Source organism: Triturus cristatus, chromosome 3_2 (genome assembly GCF_964204655.1).
Source record: "Triturus cristatus chromosome 3_2, aTriCri1.1, whole genome shotgun sequence".
Classification (NCBI taxonomy): domain Eukaryota; kingdom Metazoa; phylum Chordata; class Amphibia; order Caudata; family Salamandridae; genus Triturus; species Triturus cristatus.
In genome coordinates, this window is record NC_140584.1 from 162,226,901 (window position 1) to 162,253,164 (window position 26,264).

The 26,264-nt window shown below is 43.1% G+C and overlaps 1 protein-coding gene across 1 annotated transcript in view; it reads left to right on the plus strand.

Moving 5' to 3' along the window:
- MPZL2 (myelin protein zero like 2) overlaps positions 1–20,696 on the plus strand; it is a 107,145-nt gene extending 86,449 nt beyond the window's left edge. The window contains exon 6 of the mRNA XM_085647408.1: positions 18,436–20,696. The gene's annotated coding sequence lies outside the window, so the exon portion shown is untranslated. The remainder of the gene's footprint in view (positions 1–18,435) is intronic.
- Positions 20,697–26,264: the final 5,568 nt, after the last annotated feature.

A 26,264-nucleotide genomic window follows, 5' to 3' on the forward strand; every position in this document is an offset into this window, starting at 1 on the left:
CCTGCTATCCAGGTACCCAGTGCCAGAGCTTTCCCTAAAACTGTACAATTGTTCCCCCAATTGCCATAACTTTAGCACCCCTGTAAGTCCCTAGTAAATGGTACAGTGAGTACCAACGGCATGTGTACTAAAAAGGGTGCCAAAGGGCTGTAGCATTTATTGTGCCACCCTAAGGGTCACCCACCTAACCCATGCAGACTGCTATTTCAAGCATGCAAGCCTTGGTGCAGATAAACGTGAAAACACGTCATGGCAGACATCCCTGTGTGCCATGCCAACAGACACTGCATGCAGTGTAGGTATATCACGCCTACAGCAGGCCTTACAACCCCAAGACAGGGTGAACTATACCGCATGAATGGACATATCTGCATGAGCAGATATGCCCCTTTGATGTGTCAACCAATTCTTAGATGTCACAAGTGAACAGGGAAGCCGTTTGTAGTACATGTGCTGGACACTGGTAAAAAAAGAGTTCCCCAGCTACATGATTACTTTACTTTGGTATCGAGCACCTTGTATTAGTAAACCCACACTGATTACAGTAGTGGATGTATTAATGCATGCACCTTAGAGGTGCTGCCTGAAAAACTAACATCCTCTTACTGTGCTAGCTGACTGGTGTAGACCAGCCTGCCATCATAGACCGGTTTCTGATCACCTGCAGGTGAGCCTACACGCTCTGAGGGCAGAAACAATGCCTGCCTTAACTAGAGGTTGTCACCTCCTCCAAGCAGGATGGCTCAGTAATCAGCATATCATGGCAGGTGGCTTCAAAGGCCTCTGCTCCCTTTGATATATGATACGACTTCCCCAGACGGGGGAAATGCTAACCCTCTGCCCTGGGCCCTTTAGGCACCAGGACAGGTGAGAAATTAGATATGCAGGAAGGCGTGGTGCACTACGAGGACAGTCACACCCCCACCGAGAGCTGCCTGATGTGCCCAACTTGAGGGAAATTCCGCTATCTTTATGATGGCAGAATTAGCAACTGTGGGACAGGGTTATGCCCACTTCCCACAGGACAAGGTCATATAGGGGGTGTAGTGACTCCAAGGGTAAGTAGCCCATTGACTACCACTCCTCCCTCCCCTTAATGCCCCTAAATGTTCTATTTGGGGAAGCTCCTGGCACCAGGAAAGCAGATTCTACCAACCTGAAGTGAAGGACACTGAAGAGCAGCGAATAGCAAGAACTCGGGAGCCGCAACTTACTTAGCGCCAACCCTGCTGGCCTGGCTGCTATCCATAACAATTGTACCAAAGACTACTCGTCCTGCGGCTGCTCTGCCTCCAAAAGCCTGGGAGGACTGCCAGTACTTCAAAAAAAGCCACCAGTGCCCCCTAGCCCTAGTCGAAGTGGGCCAACGGTGCAAGCAAGGTCCAGAGACCCTCCAAAGTCAAACCCCACCTTGGGTCTGCCCAGACAAGACGCCCAGTTCCCGCCTGCAGCCTCTTTGTGCAGGCCGCCTCTACTGCCAGTGTCTCTGGTATTGAAAACCCAATGCCTCAAGACAGCACTGCACCCGAGCCCTTCAGCCCAAGGAGAAGTAGACCGACGGTGTCCCTTCATTCCAAAACATTGTACGACCTGAGCCCCTCTGTTGGTTTAGCCCGACTGGCCCTTCAGTCCCTACATACAGTCTCTTTGTCCCAAGACCGTTTCCCATTGAAATCACTGGGGCACCCAGTGCCAAAAAGCACCTCTTTACCCAGACGCCCCAAAGCCTCCGGAGGTGACTTGTTGGTGCTGCCTTGGATCTTGCCCTGTACATACTATAACTCTAGAAGTTTGGTCTGTAGGTCGCTGCTAAGTATGCAGTTTGTCCGTCCTCCATAGGATAACATTACTGCATTAGAGAAAATACAAATATACTTACCTGTTTTCTTCAGAGGCGTCTTTCTCTTTATACCCTAATTTAGCCCCAGAACATCCACTAATTAAGGTTGTACTGCACAGTTTTCCCTCTAGGGTTATCTTAATGCATACCAGCATCATACCAAACAGATTACACAAAGTAGTTTAATAAATTATGCACTAGGGCAAACCGGAATCTGGCCATATTTCTAATTCAACTTCTAATACTCTTATGTTTAAGTTCAGTTGACAATATGCTGCTGTCTCATTACACACATTTTCTTCGTTCACACACACAAACCAATACTAATACCACTTAATTTCTCTTGATTGTAAGATTACTTCTATTATTAATAAGTAGGTCCCTGCTGATCTCCTCATGCTTGTCCATGAATGTACTGGTGGAGGCAGGAGTGCATAGGACTGATACATACTTCTCAATTATTTCTGCAAATTGGGGATCTGCGGAGAAAAACCTGTGATGTTCCACCACTAAAGTTACTTTAGCTTTATAATTTTCTTCTAGAGCACACATGGCGTACATGTCTATGCAGGCCATAATGATCTTCATTCTCCTTATTTTCTCTGCTAAGTGTAAATTCCTGCCTTCCCACTCCTAAGTCGTGTTTCAAAAGTAATAATTTGAGTTTAGGAAGAACTACCTCCTCACCATAACTGAGTTCAATCTAGCATCAGCGTGTACTTTTTGATGCTTCGTGTAACAATTATGCAGACCAATTTTCTTTACTGCCTGACAGCTTTATTGCAGCTCAAGTGTTGTACTTCCTGGCACTGGGTTGATGCCTGGTGCAGTGAATGGCACTATTTTTCAGACAGGCTCAGTCTCCACTGGCCTGTCTATCTCTGTTGAATGTGCAGTCACTGCCAGCTCTCAAACTGGAATCAATAGATTTCCACCTTGTCAACGGCTTGTTGGTGTGAACGTGATAGGTGGCAATCGGGTCAGGGTGAAGATCGGACTAATTTGTTACGGGAAACATCCTTTAAAATGAAGCCGGAATCAAGCTGTGCCATTACAGCTCCGGCAATAGAATGAACGGGTTGTTTTAACGCATTCGTTTAGCATGCAAGTCGTTACGACTTGCTTTAGGGGTGTGGGTGGGAGTGGTGTTGGATTTTACGTCCAACACCTTCCCTACTGTTGTGCAGACTGGAGTTGGAGTAAATGATGCTATTCCAAAGTCCAGCGCCCCCAAGTAAGTCCTTGTAACGACATTTGTGTTAAAGGAATGCTTCGTAATGATTTGTTTGTTTTAATGCCGGCATAGTGAAGCCATGCACGCTAAACGCATGCAGGATTCCGTCATACATGACTTTGGTACATCTGGTAATCAAGGCTTTTATGTTCATCCTGTGGTAACTGTTTCCTGCCGACATTCGAAGTTATATCGTGATGTGATCCCATCACTGCTATCCTAGACACAACTGGAATACTAGCTCAGAAGAAGTTGATGATGTGTAGTAGATGGCACAAGTTAGGACGCACAACACCAGAATCTGTCGGACAACACGTGATCTACATAGAATCTTTGTGCTGTTTTTAGGTACCACGATACCATTCTACACTAACTTCCATACATTTAAAGTAATACAACTACATCAACGGAACTACATTATGCTAGATATAACATGACCGCTCAGAAGGACCCTCGCATACCTAGGAGTTTTTTCATTCACAACTCACTCATTATCCCTATTCAATTGACTGCGCATTTTTCTATTACAAGTAGTGTCTAAGTAGCACTGAGCAGGCCTGCGTACTGGCAGAAAAGCCAAACCTGGGAGTTGTGTGTGACTGAGACCACTTCCATGTCTTCGTTATTGAAAGCCAGCTACTATTATTCGGATCATCAGCTTTGCTCATCATCTTTGGCCATTCAAAGGCAAAATGGTTCCCTGAATCATGAGGTCTCTGCTTACAGCACCACAAATTGAAAATAGCATGGGTTTGGTCACTCCTAGGCTGGTGTACTGACTTTGTCTCCAGGTTTCTCATTGCTTCCTGTGAATGAAAGCCAACGCTGGTTGAAGGTGTCTGTCTGTCTGTCTGTCTATCTGTCTCTCCAGGACCCCACTCGAAATGCAATATCTGATCTCATGGTCCCCAAAGGTGTAAAGACTTCGGAACACGGTAACAAGATGCACAGGGACAGCCATGTAAAAGACCATTGTGACATGTACAGGGCTCATACTTGGGGGAGTTTAAGTCATTCCTTGTGCTCTGCAAAATCAAGTAGTGAGCCTGGCTTATTTGGTACAGTATCCACTAGTTACTTTGTCGAAATGTCGGGTTCCTTTCCCCTTGACTCCTATTTAAAAGATGGTGGGAGAGTGCCATGTTTGTCAAGCGCTGGGGAAAAATAATACTCCGGAAAAACAACAGATGTTGGAACTTCCAAAACACATCTTGGATGAAGGAGCAATTGTATTCTTTGGGTCTATTTCCATGGACAGCATCTGCTTGTAATAAATGACTGCTCATCTTTTCAAGGAGCTGCTACTGTCTCCAATACCACGGTCAATGTGGTTACCCTCGTTCTTAAGGTCTTTTCCACATTTGCCACATCTTCACTGATGAAACTGGACACTGGATACACATTCAATAGGAGTTAATTCAGTGATTTTTTGCAATGTGCCTAAGCTTTGAATGCCGGAAGATAATGCCTTTTTAGCCCCAAGTAAATAGTTGAGACAGAAATATCTATGCTAACTGATGCATTCCAAATTGCATAGGCCACTCAATCACCCATATCTGAGATCCTTTGTCAAACTCTATGGTTAGAGACTCTCTATACAGCGCCACTGGTGCATCACCTGAATGTTTTGGTAGGAAACCAAGACTGCGATCCCACGCCTTTACATAAAGCCTGCTGCAAAAAGTACATACGACGGACAGAATAATGAACAAATCAACTGTTTTCCCACAGTCACAGACCAGGGTTAAATCCAATGTTTTTTTGCCCACCACGCCATTCCAGTCTGGACACAGCCATATGGACACAGTCTTGACCTTACTCCTCATGGGAACAGTCCACCCAAACTGCCAGGCCAGGTCCTCTCTGGACCAGAAACCAGCACGGACCAGTTTCAGGGTATCACCCCTCATCAGCCAGGCCAGCTTGAATCTGGTTGCATAGTGAGCATGGGACCCATGTCTGGGTATACCCTTCCCACTTAGGTTAAAAATTGCAAAAAGAACAGATGATGGACAGAATGCTGAACACATCAAACATTAACCCGCAGTCACAGATCTGGGTTAAATTCCAGTTTGGGCCCAGCCATATGCAAATCAGTCTTGACCCTGCTCCCCGTGCGAACAGTCCAGCAAACTGCCAGACGAGGTCCTCCCTGGACCAGAAACTAGCATCCTAGTACTGGTTTTGGGGTGTCACCCTTCATCAGCCAAGCTAGATTGAATCCGGTGGCATAGGGAGCATGGGGCCAAGTCTGGGTATACCACTTACTCTGTAACACTAACTTTCCTCCAGTAACCTCTTATCAGCCTCCCTTGGGTCTCAGGTGCAGACTATGTGTATCTGGTACCATGGGATGGCACTTATTGAAGAGCAATGCTCCATTTTGCATCTCATCTGTTTTCTGATATCTCACACAGTGCAAACTTTAGATGAACACTCAGGGAAAAATAATTCTGAATTTCTTTACCTTTAGTAATATTGAAGAATCACAGCCACACCTAACCAAATACTACTCCTTCATTTTGACAACATGGCCAATTAAGTTAATGCTCAGTGTAGACATTTTGTGACTTTCTGCTCGTGAGCACTGGCAAAGCCAACTCACCCTCCCGAGGTTAGTGAATTGCGTGCCATGAAATATTAGTAACACAGGTTATTTACAGCACTTACAAACAAGTGTGAAGAGCTATTTAAAAACAGTGTTATTATTCATATCTAATGCTAAAAAGAACCTGAATGTATTTGTTTTTGTACATCTACATCCTCACTCTTGGTGTTGACTCTCAAAAAACATATTTCCTCTGACTCAGTGACAAGTTTTTTATACAAAGATCAAGCATAGTTCTCGGTCTAGAAAGAAATCCTGTCCTTAGGTTTTGCCTTCAGACTGTTTTGAGCTGTCAGTTGTTAAAATTAATCTTGTGTACAATAACAATACTTAAAGTGGGCTTTGGGTCAGCCCTTGCTTATAATTGGTTGGCTTTCTTCATTTCATTTGCTTCTTTTTTTGATAACTTTTCTTCTTCTTGTATTTTCCCATCCTCGAGCATAGTTTCTATACCATTCTTTTGATTTTGATGATTTTTATCCATCCAGGGCTAACCTCGGAGAACTAATTTCTTCTTTGGTTTTCAGCACTTCATAAGAGTGCGTGTGCATCTGCTTTATCTCCTGTGTGCTGCTTGCCTTTCTCATTGCTGCACCTGCACTGTCCATGTTACCTCCCCACCTTGGTTGTTGCTGTCCTTCTTGTCACACTTGGCTTTTTTTTCCTACTGCTCCTCCTTCCTTACTCTCCCCCAATTATTCAGAAGCTCCCCCGTTACTCCTGGCGGTTGGTAGCCTTGAGTTGCTCAACCGCCAAACCCCCTCCTCTGTTTGTCCCGCACCCTTTTCCATTGCATTGTTAGTTTTCTTGTTTGGAGAGCCCAACAGCAGCAGTTTATCACGGACTACTCTTTTCTTGATCAAATATATACCATTTTTTTAATTATTATTTATTGCCCCAAGATGGATATCCCACCATCTTGGAATGTTAAACTTAAAAAATGGCTGCTGCAGTGTCATGATTCATAAAATATTCTTCACTATTAGTATATTGAAAAAAAGGGGAGAAGATACCTGCCTACTTGAAGAACAATCTCACTGTGTGAGGAGGTGTTGAGGCCTTGTGCTGAGAAGTACCTACGAATGCAAAAAGAACAATTGATGGACAGAATGCAGAACAATGTCTTACATTCACCCCAGTACAGAGATCTGGGCCTAAATCCATCTTCTTTTTTACTCTCAATACCATTACAGTTTGAACCCAGCCATATGCAAATCAATCTTGATCATGCGCCCAGTGGGAACAGTCCAGCCCGAACTGCCAGGCCAGGTCCTCCCTGGACTGGAAACAAGCCTCCTAGGCCCGGTTTCGTTGTTTCACCCCTCATCATCCAGGATAGCTTGACTACAGTGGCATAGAGAGCACGGGACCCACGTCTGGACATACCTGTCCCACTCAGGGTGACAAATGTGAAAAGAACAATTGATGGACAGAATGTAGAACAACGACTTACATTTGCCCCACTTCGAGGCACTTTTCAATGTCACCCCGCCCCCAAGCCCCATCCCCCCCCACCAAAAAAATGTGCTGAGGCTGCTGCCGATGATCTTTGGTGTTTTAACACCTCATAATGGGCGTCTGCAGTCCAAAGCCTCAGAAAACGAGATGGAAAACCTCTATTGACAGTGGTTTTCACTGCCGCTGTGTGATATCGGCTGTTCACCAGGAGTCCATGTGATGGGAGCCGATATAGTTTGTCACGAGAGCCGATATAGTTTGTCACGAGGTGGCACCATGTGAGTTGGCAGGTATGGGGAAAATGAGGAATGCAGAGCCACCTCTGTGTTCCTGGCACTGATTTTGCCTGCTCTCAGGGCAGGGGTGGTAAAGGCAGTGCAAGAGTCCCGACTGCGAACCCTGATGGCCCCTAAATGACGTCCATGCGACTAGCTCATTCTTTATCATAGCTCTTCTCATTCTCCTCAGCCAGTCCTTCGCCTATTCCCTCTAGTGTCTCCAGTGGTCCTCGCTGGAACGTCAGGCCTCCCGAAAGCCCATTATGGACTAATTAAGCATGTACTAAATATATGTTGTGGGACTGGTGAGTGGCACCCTGATTTCCACCTTGCCCGCTTATCAGTTCCTGAGCTCACCTGAGTGCCTCCCCCACGCTCCCTCGGGATGGAAGAGGCTGGCGACAGAAGGGCGCGAGAGAGGCCAGCGGCACGCGCTGGAGAGCAGTTGCAGCAACGCCTGCCACGTGACGTTAGACTTTGATCGAATGATAAAAATACTCCGCTTTATATTGTTCCATGCTAATATCAGTTCTTGTTGGTACTTCACAATACAAATTACACGTTTTATAAAGTTGTCCTGCTATTCTTAATGTGTTTCCCGTGTCGGAGTCTCTACAGGTACGTATCGCCTCTTATTCCTCGAACAGTAAAGACACCGGCTTCGTGGCATCACTTTGTGTTGATGCCCCTTGAATCCATCTCGTAAAATAAATAGGTTTAAGGTTAATTATTGTAAAATTCCATTGTGGTTGTGATAGGAAAGCATGATGAAAGGACAGTCGAAGAATGGACGTACAGATTACAGGCGTTTTTCCTGCAGGGACGCAATGGGGGCTTTGGGTCACAGAGGAGGTGCTGAGTTAAACAAAGACCTAATGATATACGCGTGGTTTGGGTGTGCCTGGCTCTGGCTGCAGACGAGAGCGCTGTTGTTAGAAAAATATGTATAGATTATTATTTTTTTTAAAATGGCGTCCTAAATTTAGGGAAACTGAAACATTTGTTGCAAAAGCCATCCACGTTCTGCTGTTTAATGCCACCTTGTGCTTATGCACGCAGACAGCTCATAGCGTCTGCCCTTATGCTGTCGTCTTACCTTTGGCATCACAGATCTCGGAGATTTCACAGCAATTTGGAGTAACACTTTTTATATAGAAATATTTGTATTTTTAGTGCAAACTGCCTCAACAAACTCATGAGGCGAGTTTACACAAAAAAAACCAGTAAACTGCTACGGGTTACTGAGGCCGCAATTTCCAATACGCATCAGTGTTTTCCTGGAAAGTGTATTCATTCATTCATCCATCCATATATGTAAGAGGAGGAGCCTTTAAAAAAAAATCTTCACATGGCTACAAATAATGGGAAGCCTTTGGGTGGTTACAAAAACTATGCAGCTTGATCCTGGCAGGTGATGGTTTGGTGAGCAACCATAAATATTCAACAAGTCATCTGGGTGGCGCAGAAGCACCTCTCAGAAAACAGATGACCCTGTGATGGTCTGGGGGTTTGGAGTACTTGACACTAGGGCCAATTGGGTCCCTTATTCCTTTCCGTGAGGGAACTGGATCACACCCATGCATTTCCTTTAGCCCTTACTTTACTGAGTCCACAGGGTATGTGGTCACCATCTGGGCTCCCAGTCGATTCAGAAATTCCCTGCTTAAAAGGAACGTTTTAAGGGGCATATTCACCATGAACCTTGCGGTAACATAGATCCTCGTTTCAGTACACCTGCACCTTCGATTTCAGGCCTTATTTATCTGGTGTAGGTTGCTTGTTCTGGGTATGACCCTTACCCACTCTGTCCCAGTAGTTTCTTCTAGGTGTTCAAAATAGAAGGGGGTAGATCTGGTTGTTGCCAAAATCTTTAAGAAAAAAGGAAACCTTTTAATTGGCCTTTGTAAGTTGCCCACAATGTAAGGCCCCATTGAGCCTAAACTCAGTATTCTGTACATGTATTGATATTGTGTGCCCTCAGCAGCAAGCATACAAGCCATGTTACCATTACTGGGCGTGGTGGTCTCCATCGCCAATTTTTGTAAGTTTTGATGGAGCAGAAAAGCTGCTGTTTGCTTGCTTAATCAATCACAAGGTGTTCCTTAAAACAAAAAAATTGGGCTATGAATGTTTTGAACTGCTTTGGAAACAGAACGGAGCCGCAAAGCATATCAGCCCGGTCCCCCTTCTCGTCAAAGGTTTGTTGAATGTCTTAGAACCCCCCACATTCACAGTCTGATGAGTTGGCCTCTGTGTTTAGTAGTCTAGTCTGTCTATTTCACGAAAATTCCTTTATTTTGGGTGGCTGGAGAGAAGTAAGTTATTTTGTTAAATGGTCTTCTACCAATCTCTCTTCCCTCTACCTGTCAGGGCCATATGTACTACCCTAACTGATGCTTTTAGTGCATCCCAATAGTGTTCCAGGCTGTATCACCTGTGATATTGCAAACATCTCTTATGCTTTCTCCTGTTTCTCTCCCAGGTGTAGAATCCCTTAAGAGGTCTGGTTGCAATCTCTGTCATAATGGGATCTGTCACCTCGCTAATCCCACCACTCTATTATTTTGTGATGTAAGCATCGTCGGAGGTGGAAATGTCTGATATAGCATGTGTGCAGGGTCCCCAAATATTGCTGATCAATGAACGGATAATCTATTCATGTAAAGAATCAGCAGACATGATAGTAGGAAGTAACGTTTCTCCTCTCTGGGTGCGGAAACAGACGTGTGTATAAGCTCCAGCTCCTTAGGAGGCTATTCACCTTCAAACCCACTGTTAGAGCGGATTGGAGTTGTGATTATCCCTTCTTGACTTAACGTTGCATCCCACCACCAACTCCCTGAGAAGTCTGTCAAGAGGTCAGTAAGGACATTGAAAAAACAATATAGCACTGTGTTTGGGTCGGAGAGGTTGAGCATTATCTTCCTGGCTCCCGCGTCCAGTGGACCAAGATGAACCTCCTTTCCAGATCCTTTTTTTTATATATTTATTTTTAACCTTAGCAATAGTCGCCTGCAAGTAGCGTGTATTTTGCCAGAAATGTATAGGTAAGACTTACGACTCATTTGGAATATGTTTTTCATACCCAAATGCATCTCTCGTAAAAAATCTAGAGATTTTCTACTCTTGTGGGTCCACATTCTGTGCTGTTTATTGGCCGAGTTTAGGCTCTTCACATTGAGGGACATAATCTTGGAATATTCCTTCTCCTACCTCCCTTCTATTAGCAATTATAGAGCAAGAGTTCCCCTCCTACAAAACCTGCATTAAACAAGATAAGCATTGCAACAAGGCCAAATAGTAACCACCCTTGAGGTGTCCTAGAGGAGTGGTATTTGCATCCAACCATGTTACCCGTTATCTTTTACCTTCCGGAATCAGTTTGTGGTAGGCTGCCATTGAACCTCGCCGCTCGGCTGTACTAAAAAACATATTTTCATTAAACTGAAACCCATCTGTCTTCAAGTGGTGGTGTCCCCTCTTCACACCACATTTCTACTAAGGTATTGATCAGGATTAGTCTCTTAACGCCAATTTATGCGCCCAGGCATGTCCCTTGTAGTTAATTCCATTCCTTTTCCTCTCCAGCCACATGCATCTCCATTTCCTCCATTTTCCTTGTCCAGTATGTTCCTTCTTGCACCCAGTCTCTCTGCCTTGCCTTTACCAGTTGTTTTTCCAATCCTCTTTCCTCAAAATTTCAAGTTATCCCACGTCTGCAGTGAATTTATGTTTAGAAGGCAAAACCTCAAATGCCAAAATTCAAGGACAAAAACAACTGTAGCGTTTGAGCTTCTTGCACCAGATTTGACAAAACTTTTTAGATACCTGCCTCTCTTCTTTCTAACCTTCAGTACATCCTCTGTATTCCTTTATCCCACTTTGTCTCTATCCTTCTCTCTCTACTTCCCTCTGCCTCTTCTGGTCTCTAATCTTCTGGCTCTTTCCCATTGAATCTCTCACTTCAGTGGTTTCAAATGGCCACATGTGAGGTGTAAGCAGTTCATCACTTCCTATTTTCTTTACATTCCATTACTTGTAGTTTTTGGTGTACAGTTGAAAAAGGAATACAACATATACCAGAAGGCAAAGTAAAACCTGGTGAATTACCTGCACTTGTCACTTGGTAGATCTTTAGCTCTCTGGCCCTCCGCTGTCTACAATTTCCTTCTGGTTCTTTCTTCGGATCCCTTTTCAACCTACCTGCACTTCTTCCTCTTTTTACTAGGTATGCATTTCCTTCGCAAGGCAACTGCCTTAAGCTGCTATCGCTCCCCCAGTCTACTTCCCCCGCTTCTTACCTTCTTCCGCCCCTTTGTCTCTCTCACTGTAATTCTTCCTACCTCAGATGTTCCAACTGCCGGACTCCTGGGATCAACTGCAGCAGAAAAACACATTTTTCCGCTGCTATAATGATAGAAACTAACCTGCACAGCGAACTGTGAATATCTGGTCTTCCCTGTATAGATCACCTTGATTCATAACTTCTTATGGGTTATGTTTTGAGCTTGATATCCTGAATGACATAATATAGCATAACAAATTAGCTGTTTCTGTGGCAGGCAGCAGGTCATGGGGAGCAAACACTGTGCTTTGTAACTTGTAAGGCTGAGATTGGAAATAACGGCTCGTTCAGAGCACCATTCACTGCCCGAAGGTCTCGTTGCAAGCCCTAACCAGCTCACAGCCACTCAGAATAGTTAGTTATCAGGGCATTTTCAGAGGAGTACCCTATTGTTTTATATTTTTTTTATATAGTGTGAAATCGACCTGAAGGTATTGGAGTGCTTTACATGAGATCCACCTACATTACTCACCCAAGGAACTGGCTACGCGATCTTGACCAGTAAATCCAGGCCAGCTTGCCAAACACCAGCATACCAAACTCATTTTGTTAAAACGTGCGACCATTTGTCACTAATGACGCCTGTTGCATGCACTGTGGTTTGCCCTCCTGCCTTCTCTCCTTCCCTCTTTGCCAACTTGTCACAGGCTGGCGTGGGATAATCTGGTCCCACCAGTGGCGGCTCCTCCGCTAAGGCGGAGGAGCATCGCCCCACTGCTTTTCAGCAGTGTGAAGAAAAAAAATTAGAATAACTTTTTATTATCATTTTATTGTTTCTAGCTGCTTTGCAGGTGTGGCTGCTCTACTCTCACAGCACGGGAGGAGTGGTTTGCCCACTCCAAGTGCGAATGAGTGCTTGGCTGGCCCGAGAGGGCCATCCAAGCATTCATGTGCACTTTGCATGTTTTCTAGACCGGCTGCATCACAGCCTGCATGGAACATGCCCAGGCCCCCATTCCCTGGCTGAGTGCTGAACCACAGCGCTCAGACCAATCACAACGCTGCATTGCAACAATGTGATTGATCAGGGGAGCCTGGGTGCTTACCAATCATAACGCTGCATTGCAGCATTCTGATTAGTCAGGGGAGCCTGGGTGTGCTTCCTGTTCAGCAGGAGTCCCACGGAAAAGAGACTGAGCAGAGATGTGTAACGAGGGGACAAGGTAAGTGGTGTTATTGTTGGTTTTTCACATTCCCCTTCTTCCTCAAACCCCAACCCGCCCCATCCATGCCGGCCGCCTCTGGATCCCACCCAGCCTTTGACGACTTAGGAGGTGCACCCTTGCTGACATTCGGAACAGAGAGACCGAAAGGGAGAGGGAAAGCGAGGTACAACTTCCCTCCAGGGGAACGACAAACGAGGAACAGATTCTACCAGTGGGGTTACAACAACTACTCGACACTGACATTACCCATCCCATCCCAGACATGGAACAAATACCAATCTTCAATCTGTCCCAACACCAACTAGCTTCAACTGACATCGCTCTATTGAGCAGAGACCTCTCCTTTGTCATTACAGAAAAACCCAACTGGTTTAATATACAAGCTGACATCTTCCAGTGTTTTAGAAAAGTGAGATTACATGCCTTCTTTCAGGACAAAGAAACAACCAAAAAGACTGACACCACTAGACTTCATCCTGTATCAGCAGTCAATCCCCCAAGTAGCTCTATGCCACCTGAAATCACTACATTTGAACATCTTGTACTTAGAGACCTTACCAAGCTCAAAGACTACTACAGATTCACCCCCTTCAATGGCAGTCTAGAGGAGAAAAATAGCCTTAAAAACCTCAAAGAGCTAAACGACTTTGTTATCAAACCATGTGACAGAGGAGGAGGAATAGTCCTACAGGACAAAACCACTTATAATGCAGAGATTCTCTGACAACTAAGCAATACCTCACACTATGAGCTCCTAACTAACAATCCGTTTCGAGGCATTAGTGACCAGATTCTGGCTATTACCAAAGATGGCCTAGAAAATGGCTTCATCAGTAAAAAAGAATTTGAATTCCTGAACAACAAACACCACGCACACCTGTCCTGTATACATTACCCAAGGTGCACAAAAATGCAGAAGCCCCACCAGGCAGACCAATTCTCTCCGGCTGTGGCTTTATTTTAGAGCCCCTGGGAAGATATATCGACTTTTTCATAAAAGACTTAGTACTAGACACCCTAGCCTATGTCAAGGAAACGACCCACTTGATTAACTTACAACCATTTGACCCGAATACAGAACTCATTGTCACTCTTGACATAGTCTCTGTACACCAACATCCCCCAAGAGAAAGATATAGAGGTCATCAAGAAACATTTAAACAACCATCAGGCCCCCCACCAAGTACCGACAGAATTTATTATCGGACTGCTTGAAATTGCACTCACAAAGAAATATTTCCTGTTCCAGGAAAAATACTACAGGCAGTGCAAAGGCACCTCTATGGGGGCCATTTTTTCTCTAAATTTTGCTATCCTTTTCGTTGACGACTTGGAGACTAACACCATCCTCCATACAAAGAATCCACATCTCAGTAAAATCTGCCTTTGGCGAAGATACAACGATGATGTACTTATGATCTGGGGTGGTGATCAAGATGAACTAAAGATCTTCTGTAACTGGCTTAACAACACACAGCCAGATTTAAGATTCACGTTCAACTACGACAATGCACAAATAGATTACCTAGACGTCACTATAAAAAATCAGAATGGGGAGCTATATACCACCCTCTCAAGATAGCACACTGAGAGGAACACCCTCCTACAATATAAGAGCGCTCATCCCAGGGCCCTCAGAGATGGCCTACCATATGGCCAGTTTCTTCGAATAAGGCGTAATTGTAAATTCAAGGAAGATTTCTTCCAAGAGGCTGTAAAAAACTTATGGCTAGAGGATATCCTAAACGTGTAGTAAAACGGGCCATGAAACGCGCCTGGTACTGACACCGTGAATATCTCTTGCAGTCCAGAGAAAGGACACCACTCTCCAGAATTACATGTGTCACCACATTCTGCTCAGTGAGTAACAAACTAACAAAAGTAGTTAAAAAACACTGGTCAGTACTTGATTCCCTGAACTTCACAGTAGGGACCCCACTATTCTCATTTAAACGTGGCCGTACATCAAGGACCACTTAGTGAGGGCACACAACCCATTAGAAAGGACAATTCAATCCAACCTTTTTTCAACCTACCACCTGTACTAGGACACTTCAAATGCAACCACTGCATGTCATGCGAATCGACTGCAAACACCAAAGTTTTTGAATATGGAAATTCTAAGCATGTTTTAAAATCATTCACTAACTGTAATTCACAAAATGTGATATACTGCATTGAATGTCAGTGTAAATTGTGCTACATTGGCCAAACAACTCGAAAAATCAAGACCAGGATTTCCCAGCACAAAAGCAGAATCCGCTGCAAGGTGATGACTGCACCACTGGTGAAACATTTTTTACAGCACGGACACCGTGAGAACGCCATTTTATGGCAAGTGGTTGAAAGCCTCCATCCCAACGAAAAGGGAGGTGACCAGCAGACTATACTCAACCGACTGGAGTGTAAATGGATTTACAACTGCAAGACTATCAAACTGACTAAATTCCATTGATGAATGGAATACCTGTATCTGACCTTCACCAGTACCTTTATCTGAAACTAAAACCTGGTCATGTCATTTTTAAATATGTATATTTTGCACGGAAATATTCTTGCACTACCTGCAACTGTAGCGCTTAATTTGTGAATGTGATCCCTGTTGTGTAAAGTCTTCATGCTTAATATGGATATGACACTTTTAATATGAAAATCAGGCACACAAATACTGTGGCGGTATCGGCAGCGCTCAATATGTATGTGTTCCCTGTTATGAACAAGGTTCGCGCTTAATCACCCCCACACCGGTTTCAATCGACACATTAGCACACGCCCTTCCAAGCTGGGTAGACTGCGTCCTCACCTGAGCCTAGGTTTTTTTACCACGTCCCCTATGCCGAACAGCGTGCGTTCCAGCTCATTCAGTTGCTGCTCGGCCACCAGGAAGGTGTTTCATTCCCACCCCATGATCTACTAAATAGTAAGTTAGTGTGAGCCCAACCCCCCTTCCCCCCACCCCACCGTTGCCCTCCTTTTCCGCCACTAGCCGCGAGACTTGCAAGGCACCACACTTATCACCTGCCTTCGTTATTTTGTAGAAAAAAGAATCTGAAGAGACCTACATTTCCTGACTGTGAGTACTCCGCTTCACCTTATGGCTAATACCATGCCTGCAGCACTCCCGTATTTGGTTGTTTTTCCTTCCCGTAGGCTGCAAATATTAACCTTGTCCTTAACCACGTCTCAGCCGTGAGCCCAATAGCTAAGTGTAAGTTACACGGCGCGACATATGTATCTCCAGTTTTTTACCTGCAAATTGTTTATTGAAATTATTGATCCTTAACAGAAAGAACGTTCGGTCTGAGCAACACGTGTAGCCGTAGCGCAGGAACTGGTAATCCACAGACCTGCTCTCCTAATTAATCACATGTGTGAGTTGCACGATGCTGCTAATTAAATCCTTCTGCCAGCAATTTCACCCTTTTACCGGTAATTGTCAACGTTTGTTCTCTAACAGGACTTATTCACACCACGCGACACGTGAGATGCACACCGCTGTAATTGTCAGCCGACAGTCCTGCCCTTAAAGTCCCACTAAGTCCCTTTCTGGATAGCGGCCACTATCAGTGAGTATCCCTTGGCACTTCATTACATATAACCTCCTCCTATGTGCCGGCAAGCCCTGATTTTTCTAATCCTTGCAGACTCAAGACAGACTCAGCCTCGCAATCCTCTTCTAACCCGGTAGACATCGTCACCTCATGTCCAGTGCCGCCCACCATCAAAAGGGAGTACGTTTCAGTGAATTAACTGCTGTGCTCCCTACACCCCGGTATCGCTACTAAATACATCCTCATAAATGATTACCCAACACCCTGCGCGCCCCGCCTCACATGGGTTGTTATAAACTCCTTTCTTGATTGGTTGTACCTTTTTGAGTGAATAGAGTCTTAATTTATACACACTGGGAGCACTAAGTCACCATGATTACTAGATATTGTAGGGTTCATATCATAACATTCCAATGTTTCCCATTCAGTTTCAGGTTGCTCACTATATGTGCTGATGATCTTAATTTTGTAAAGATCAAAACGCCGTCGACCCCCACAACAAGAACTCCTTTCATTGTAAAAAGCCATTGTGGAGTTCTATTCCTTGTTGTCAATGCGATGTTTTGTTTTTAATTTCACTATCACCTTGTCACGACACGCCCACCTTTCACTTTTTGTGAGCGCCTGAAAACTATTTACAGTACGAAGTATTACTTGTGTAAAATAAACTGTTCATTTTACAACACATATGCTACCCTACTCTTCCTTCCCAGTATGACAAACTGTTTTGAGTATAATTAACTCCGAGAATCCCCTTGAGGATCTCACCTCTTACACTGGACCCACTGTGGCCATTTTTGAACCATTGTTTTTCACAAACATATGTTAACCCCAGGTTCTAATATTGGGGTACCCTTGTTCTCCCTTACTAAGTATCATACAGCACAGGGCTTAAACCTCAGTGAGGGTGCCCCGCGTCACGGAGGGTAGTCGCCCTACAGTCCTAAGAGGTGACATAGTCCAAGGCGGAAAGAAGGCAAGCCATGAAAAATATACGACACAGCACACTCGCTGTACTGCATGTCAAATAGTTCCCTGATGCTGCCTGACACTCGCATAGACTGAGGGTCAAAGTGACAGATCATTTTTTTGATTGAACAAAACAGAAAGCTGAAAATATGGGAGGGGCACAGCACCCACGCACATAAAAAGTAACGGACCATGTGTACGGCCATGTATTGGAGCTCCATGGTCTCATTCCTTGTCACCCGCAATCATTGGTCGAAAGTCTCCAGTAATTTTTAACTCTGTGTTAGCGTTCTTCAGAGCATGTTCTTTATGTACATTAACATTTTCTCACAATTATTTCATAGGTGTTCAAGAACAGTAAAAATCAATCATGACTCAAGTTAAAGCTGCTTTCTGACTTACAGCCTTGTCTTATATGTGGGCAGTTAATCAATCAGTGTATTTTTAGAGCGTGCTACTTACCCGTGAGGGTCTCAAGGCGCTGAGGAGGGGGCGGGGGGGGGGGGGGGGGAGTGCTGCTACTGTTCGAAGAGCCAGGTTTTGAGGAGCGTTCTGAAGGTGAGCAGGTCCTGGGTCTGTTGCAGATGGGTGGAGAGGGTGTTCGAGGTTTTGGCGGCGAGGAAGGAGAAGGATCTTCCGCCAGAGGTTGTGCGTTGGATGCGTGGGACGGCGGCAGGGGTGAGGCTGGAGGAGCGGAGCTGGCGGGCGGGGGTGTAGAAGTGGAGTCTGCTGTTCAGCTGGTCCGGTGTTGTGGAGTGCTTTGTGTGCGTGGGTGAGGATATTAAAGCACTAGGCTTTTATTCTATGGTTCTATGCACTTATCCATTCATATTGCACACTTTGGGCTTGGCCTATAATTAAAGATTAGGTCAGCACTTCAGAAGTTGCTGCCTGAGCAATGTCTTGCGGGGTTGTTAATTTGCGATTTTCTTACCTGCTTCCATCATTAGCTGCAATAACTAACTCTTTTCTTGTTGACTTTACAGATATGGTCTTCGATGAGAACTGGCCTTCAGACTGTAGTCAAATAATGGAAAGTGGGCTCAAGGCTGGTCATTATGAATAAGTGTATGCCATCCTTACCATTCCTCAGCTAGCCATACAACTTGGTCCTTAGATTGTTACATGGGCACTGATGCCCCCAGCTTTGGAAATCATTCGCCTAGCTGTGCGTGGTACCAAGATGAACTGATCATTCAAGTCATCTCCAACATCCTAGACACTGAAGAGGATTCCATGACATTGCTCTTAAATCATGAATGACAAATGAGACCTACCTGCTCTCTGGTATACCTGTTACCTAGGATATTTAAAGCATCGGCCATTTTTTTAAGGTGCTGATTACACTACAGCCACAACAAGAAAATGTGGATAAAATGTTATGCTTTTATGTAGATACGACTGTTCTAATCCTCTTTCGGATGAAAATCCGATATATCAGTCAATTTCAGATGTAATGAGAAGTAGTTTTTAACTTTCCAAGTCCGTTGATCGCTTTGATAAATGCAATGTTAGCTTGAGTTCTCAGTGAAAAAGCAAGACTTTGATGTTCAGGCTTGAAGCAAGAAAGTGCAAGTCTGTGGAAATAAAGTTGGAGGAATAATGGAAAAAATTCAAGCAATCGGTCATATTCTAATTCAAAAGGATCATCCAGAGTGTGCAGATTTTAATGTAATCCGACAACAGCTGCTAAGCAGATACTTCAAGTGCTATTCTTTACAAAATTGATGTTTGCACATGCGGTTTGTCATTTTGATTCTTCAGTAACCTCACAAAAGTCTGGATCATACAGTCTTTCCCAAGACTTATATTTTTAGATTTTAGGTATAATGCTGCACTTTATAAGAAAAATGTGCATTAGCGTAGAGATGTTTACCTTACAGAGACCAAGATATTTCTGGGATGCTTGTAGATGAAAATCTATGTATTGGAAGATCTTTGAAAACTTTTTTTTTTTTAAATGTGTGTTTTCTCTTTTCAAATTTTTATTTTTTAACTTTGTTCTTTTTCTGAATTTCCTATTGTTTGCCTGTGCTATCAGTTGTCTCACACTGGCGATCAGTTGTATTTTCTCCAGGGGAATGTGTTTATTGTGCGTTCTAGCCTGACTACAGCAGAACAATCAGGCAGAGTGACAAAGAGATGGGAGTGCCTGGAGATTTTATATTGACACACTAGGTATCTAGTAAATAAAGGGACCTCGGTAATTACATCAGTTTGAGAGAACTGCATATTCCCTTGAAGATCTCATTAACTTGTGTCATTTGTGAACATTTAAGTGACCTACTCGGCCGAGACAATTCAAGATTGTCAAATGGAACTTCATCATATGAAAACAAAGATTCATAAATCTGAATATATTCTACTGCAACACAGAATCTCGGATGCTACCTAATCAGACCAGGAAAACGAAAAATTCTAAGTATTGAACTCACCTGCTTGTAGTCCAGATTTCCAGATAAAATCAATAGGATTGAGAAAATTTGAGACTTCCAGAGACTGAAACAACTGAAGTGCCTCAGCCAAATCCAGAGTGGAGTAGTTGAAAATTATAAAATGTCATGTTCTCAAAATTTGTCAAAAAGAGATTCTCAGATAACTTCATCAGATGATCATATCAGACTGAGACCTTTATAGATTTTCACATGAAACCTCAGCAAACTGAAATGGTTTCTTTAATGTGGTCTTATTGGACAGGAACAATTCTTAGATGAACTCATTAGAATGTGACAGATAAAGATTCTACAATATGATCTTGTCATACTAGAGCATTAAAAGAGTCCCAGATGCTTTCATCAAAATGATTGATGAGGACAAGCCACCAACAACCTATATGACCCATAGTAGCCAGAACATAATGCGGAAGATGGTTTTCCCATAGAACCTGTGACTTTAATGCAAGCAGCTCTTTCTGTGTCTTGCAAATGGCTCATCAGTCCTGTTGAAAGCACCTAAAGAGAACAAAGACAACGCGATAAACTGAAATAATCAGAGTCTCTACCCTTTTTTCCTTCCTGCCATCTTGCACGTTTAGAAGTGTTCTCAATGTGTAGTTAACAGCGCATAAACATGTATCCGTACTTAAATATAGCGACTTCCTACAAAAGAGACTGGCATTTGTATGTGTGGGCAAGAATATGACTAGAAAAAATGTCAACAAAATACAATGAACCTGCTATGATTTTTACAAGGTTTCAAGTTTTATATGACAATTAAATGGATTTGTTGTTAAATCCCTTTAAAGAAATGTGTGTTGTGTTTGCTTATAAAGTGAAAAAAATTTTGGCAGCCTAGAGGAAGATAATTTCCAGTGTTTTAAAGGTTCTCTATGGCAACTGAAGCTGCCCTGTATTGATGTATTTCAGCAGTAGTGAGTCAACCCAATAACTTGGCTAGGACCAGGAAAAGAAATACTATGAAAAAGAAAGGATTGTCCCAAAGGCAAAAGTAGTTCACACATTTATTGTAAATTTAACAAGCAGAGGTAATGGTCACCCACTGGGTATTATTGGTTATCTGCTTGTTAACCGGCAATCAAATGTGAAAATGGTCTCTGTTGCCGTATAGCTACAGACTGTTCTAGCTGTCTGCATGGGGTCAGTATTTAGGGCTCGCGTCGAGCATGGACGTCGTTTACCCACTATGTTCAGACTCTGTCTACCCTTCCAAAAGAAAGAGGTTGGGCCACACAAAAATATGCTGAACTCATCCTGGTTCAATTTTCTGACACTGAGACCCTTTCAACAGCGCCTGCACGTTGTCTGATTTTGTTCTGACCAACGTGCTGGCGGGGAAGGGGCTTATCACATGCAAGCTGGGCCCATAACAAAGGCCGAAGTTAATGGGCTATTGGGCCTCTTTTTGTTGAAGTATTAAGGCTGAGAGCTATTGAGAGCCTCACACCTAGATGCAATGGAGGGGAAACAAAGGCACACAGCTGATCACTACATAGGTACTTAAGAGAGGCATGCTTTTGACTTTGTGCAGTCACTGTTTATAAGAGATATGCATGCACTGTAAGAATGTCAGCAATGTTGGCCGCCCGAGTATTTACAAAAGTAATTTAAATACCACGATTTTGTTTTTTTTCTTTTATAGCGCTTTAGCACTACAGTAGTGCTAAAGAGCTATAAAAGAAAACAAAATAGTGCTATTTAAATTATTTGTGTACGTGTGATGTAAACCGTTCTGACACCGTGCACTGGAATAAGCAGTGCCACTACTCAGCCTAATGCAGGATGTCAGCGCGCTTAACATTACACGGACAGATGATACATTCACAATAAATCATATATGTGTACATCAATATAAAGGATGTTACATAAGACAGTGAGGGTTTCAAGGTGTGGGAGCCACATGTCCGTCATACCTTTCCGTACTATATGAGAAGGATTACAATTTATGAACTCCAAGTAACAAAAGGATTTCTGTCTTAAAAGTAGTAACCCAGTTACCCATGTACATAAAATACAAATCTTTCATCTGCGCTTTGCAGGAGACGTAGTAACCCTCGAGTCTAATTTGATTTAAAACTATGACTAGGCAAAACACAGATCTCTCCAGCAAATACGTTATCCTCAGGAGTTATCTTAACATTATTCCCTGAGATTTAGCTGGCACACAAAGATCTCTGCATCAGGTGCCTTAACCCTCTAAGATATTTTAAAATACAGACATTGCAATCAATTAAGCAGAAAAGATTTACTGCCACATTTCTCCTTGTTGCCAATTTCTTTGTCACAGGGTTTAAAAAAATGTAAATGTATAAGTTGAGGTCCAGATTTTGTGTCTGGGTTGCATCAATATTTTGGCACAAGCCCAATGCAATATCTAATTTGTTAAATATTGTAATGCACTCAAATGTACTCATGATAGACCTGCTAAACCTATGTGAGGTCTTAAGATCAAATGGCACTTTCTGTGAGGTCTTGGGTTATTATGCCACTTCCTTTGATGCCATGCTGTCACTTACTGTGATGTCACACACACTGATGTCGCTTCCTGTGACGTCTCGCACAGTGCTGTCACACCCGTCCTGCCCAACTTGGTGAGTCAGCCACCTCTACCCCCTCCCCCCCCCACCCACACACGCTTGAATGCAGCAAATCAAACAAAGCAATGTTTAAGTACCAGTTTGCAGCCTTTCATTGCCACCTAGTGATCACTATGAAAACTGCAACAGAAAAGTGAAATACAACATTGATTTTGGCAGACACTGAAGACTTGTTTAAACAAACACGGCAATGCCAATCGGCCACGCATGTATGTAAAGGTAACCAAGACCGACAGGCCTTACTAATGCTGATTATTTTGACATTAATGCTATAATAAGATTTAAATAGTCAGTCAGTCAGTCAAAATACTTTATTTCGATAAATAAATATCATAAAAAGACATAGGAACAATACAATATGATTTCACACAATCAATAATTCATACTTACTAAAATGTTTAAAAGAGGTCAGTTAATTAAAAAAAATCTAAACACATCATTAGCATATTACATTTATATTCTCTTAATTTCACAGAGGGACCATTTCATATGGAAAAATAAAAATTTAGCCATTCATAAAACCATATTAGTTGGATTAATAGCCAACTTCCTCTTCTTAACCCTAACAGCACCCACTAGAAAGCTAGCAACATGGAACATAATCCTAGGGGTCTGCAATAGCTGTAAAAACAGAAGTGCAGGTTTAACCTGATTAAACCCAGCATCCTTTAAAATCGGAATCAAGTATTTCTTTCTTAATGCCGTGAAGTGATCACAGAACATCAAAAAGTGCAATGTGTTCTGGATCGAAAAATTATCACATTTACACGGTATTGCATTTTCGGGAGTGCACCAGGTTGGGAAATGACCAAGGGTTAGATGGATCAGGTTAAACCGAAAACAGGTTAAGAGAAAACGGTGAAAAGGTTTATTTACAATAGTTAAATATAATTCAGGGCCAACATGTGTGCTCAGAATGATACTTCTCCAGTTCTACTTGTTCCCTTTGAAGTCTTAACAAATCTCCCATCATACCTTTGATCAAACCAATGTCTTTACCAGTTATTGATTCCGGGGGAAAAAAAGAGGTCTGGTCTCCCCAATATTCCGGGGGAAAAAAGAGGTCTGGTCTCCCCAATGAAATAAATCTGTAGATGTTCGATCACTGAAAAACCTCAAGCTAATTATTATATGGACTCCCCAGTTTATTGCTGTGTTTTGTCAGTAGTATTCAGATACAAAATTCGTAGATAATCCAAACCGAAATATATGAAAGATAGAGTTAAGATCGCCAAGTAGGAGAAATGAAAGTGACCAACAAAGTATTCCATATTTAGTGAGAAGAAAGTGGGGAAACATTTAAAATCAGTCTTTGTAATGACCGAAGGTCTCCTTTTTTTAATAAGTTAAAGTTAATTTGACTTTTGACCCCCTCTTACAGTGCATCAATGGTTTATCTTATTTGCAAAATTATGCATGGAGCTTTCATCAGGTAAATGAGTATAGTTGGATTTTATAATACAATGTATTTAATCGTAACAGATCACTGTGAATCGAAATGCTTCGTGCTAGACAAAAATAAAGATTCCCTCTGCAGAGGAAGGACAGCTATTCGGGGGACCACGAGAAGAAGCTGGGACTTGCCATTCTAAATTTAGACCAAATTCTGAATTGAATTTACAAGCAGACCTGAACAGGGGAGGCATTTGGGGAAAACAGCTTGAAGCTGGACATGTGGTATTACTGAACATGTGTGCAACCACCAATTCCCAGGATCCTTTTGTTCTACCATATATTGACATTAAATGTTTCATCTGTGTTTCCCACTGGGACAAACCATTTTCTAGTGGCCTGTTGCGCATAAGACCGCTGTTTTTCAGTTGTCTCGCTTGCAAGTGATTCGAGAGAAATATTTCTCAGTTCTGATGAACAAAACTTAAGTCATAGTTAAAAGGGGATTTTGGAGAACAAGATAAGGTGCTTTTACAAGTGTAATATTCATGTTTATGTAACGCACTGCACAGTCTGAATTGTTGTCTAAAAATCCAGTTTGTTACTTTACTCAAGGGTATTGATTTTACTGAATTGAGAAATATGAATAACTGAGTCAGCCTTTGCACAGAAGTCAAACATGTGACTAGCTGGCTATTCCCACACATCACAAGAGCCCTTGGGTCCGTTAAGAAAGAAGAGAAAGGCAGAAGAGGCTGACTAGAAAAATTGTGTCCCTTTAAAGAACAGTTTCCCTCACCCACTGGAGGTGGCATGCTTTATCATAGGGAATCCTCCTCGCACCCTGATGCCTAGTCATGGTGCAGGCTACAACCCCCTCGCTGCAAGGGAGGAGCTTGGGATGTTTTGTTTTGAGAGGCGTTCTCACTAAGACCCAATGTGAGCTAGTTCAGCATGGTGAGGGGTGCAGTGCTTGTGGAATTGACTTAAAACTAGCTACAAGGTTTACCATATCATTTTATTCTGGCTGCCTTGTGCTAGGATTAAAAACAGCAAGAGATAAGAAGTATGACCGGAACCATTAGATCAGATCATACACAGCTTAGATCAACATGTTTCAGCCTACGACCTAGTAAGTGTCGAGGCTTTCTTCAGGATCTTTAGGAAAGCTACTGCTGTGTGTTTAGTGTCTGCAATTTGTGAAAAGAAAAAAGGGCAACAATGCCAAATATGCCAGTAGATTGAATATAATACTAGACCAGTGATCCAGAAGTAGCAAGTTGATGAATCCACCGGTGATACCTGCAAAAGTTGGGCACAGTGTCCCAGCTGTCCTTAGCACAAAAGCTTAAGGTATGTGCACGTCTCCAACCACTCAGTTCAGTTGGATATCCCTTTGCTCTGCCAGGTGTACAGAAATGCAGGTTACTCACAGATATCTGGAGTAGAGCTCATCTTATTGAGTTATATCACTAAACTGGCATGGATCTAGATTTGATGTCCTTCATGAAATTCCACATTCTGTATTGAATTCACCAAGAACCAAAATAAAGACGAGAAGTCACGATGGGCTCTCCTCTGGGCTCTAGCTTCTTGACAATCCTCCTTTCTGCCTTGTCTGTGTTAATTTATTGCTAACTATGCAATCAATTACCACTGCCAGGCAGGCAGAGGGAAACCAGAGGTAAATGTTTTGCTAATATTGTACTTATCTCTGTAAAATAGGATAATTTTTCGAGGTGATATGCTTGGCAGTACTGTCTGAACACTGTGTAGTATATCTTTTATTTTCTGTGAATCCATCAGGGGAATCTCCATCTACTCGTTCCCTGCAAAGATTGACCTGGTCTCTGTATTTTCCTATACAGTCTCCATGCTGGACTCAAGACCGTCTTACCAGCATTATAGGCCCCTCGGCAAAGCAGTGAACTGGGCCCGGCCTACACACCAACTCACAGGAATAAAAATGCTTAATGGAAAATTAGTGTTAACTTCTGGTCTGCATGGGGCCCCTATGCTCGTGGGGCCCCCAGGCAACTACCCAGCGTGCCTATGCATTAAGACGGCACTGACCCTGGACTTGCCACAAAAACTCGTATCAAACCTCGAGGCCCAAGGCTTTTCATAGGAACAATTCATCTGTTTTCGCGCTTACACCAGCAAAGAAATCTGCCGACTGTCTCCCAATCAAGTGTCCTTCAAAGCTCACAAAGACTCCAGTGACCCATGGTCCTAATTCTCTATCAAATATTGCAACCCTCCCAGTCAACCAGAGGCTTAAATGTTACATTTGTGCTAAGATTAAAACTAAAACCTTCTTAATTGCCCTATGATGGATGAAGATGAAGAAGAACGAATGTCAATGGCAAG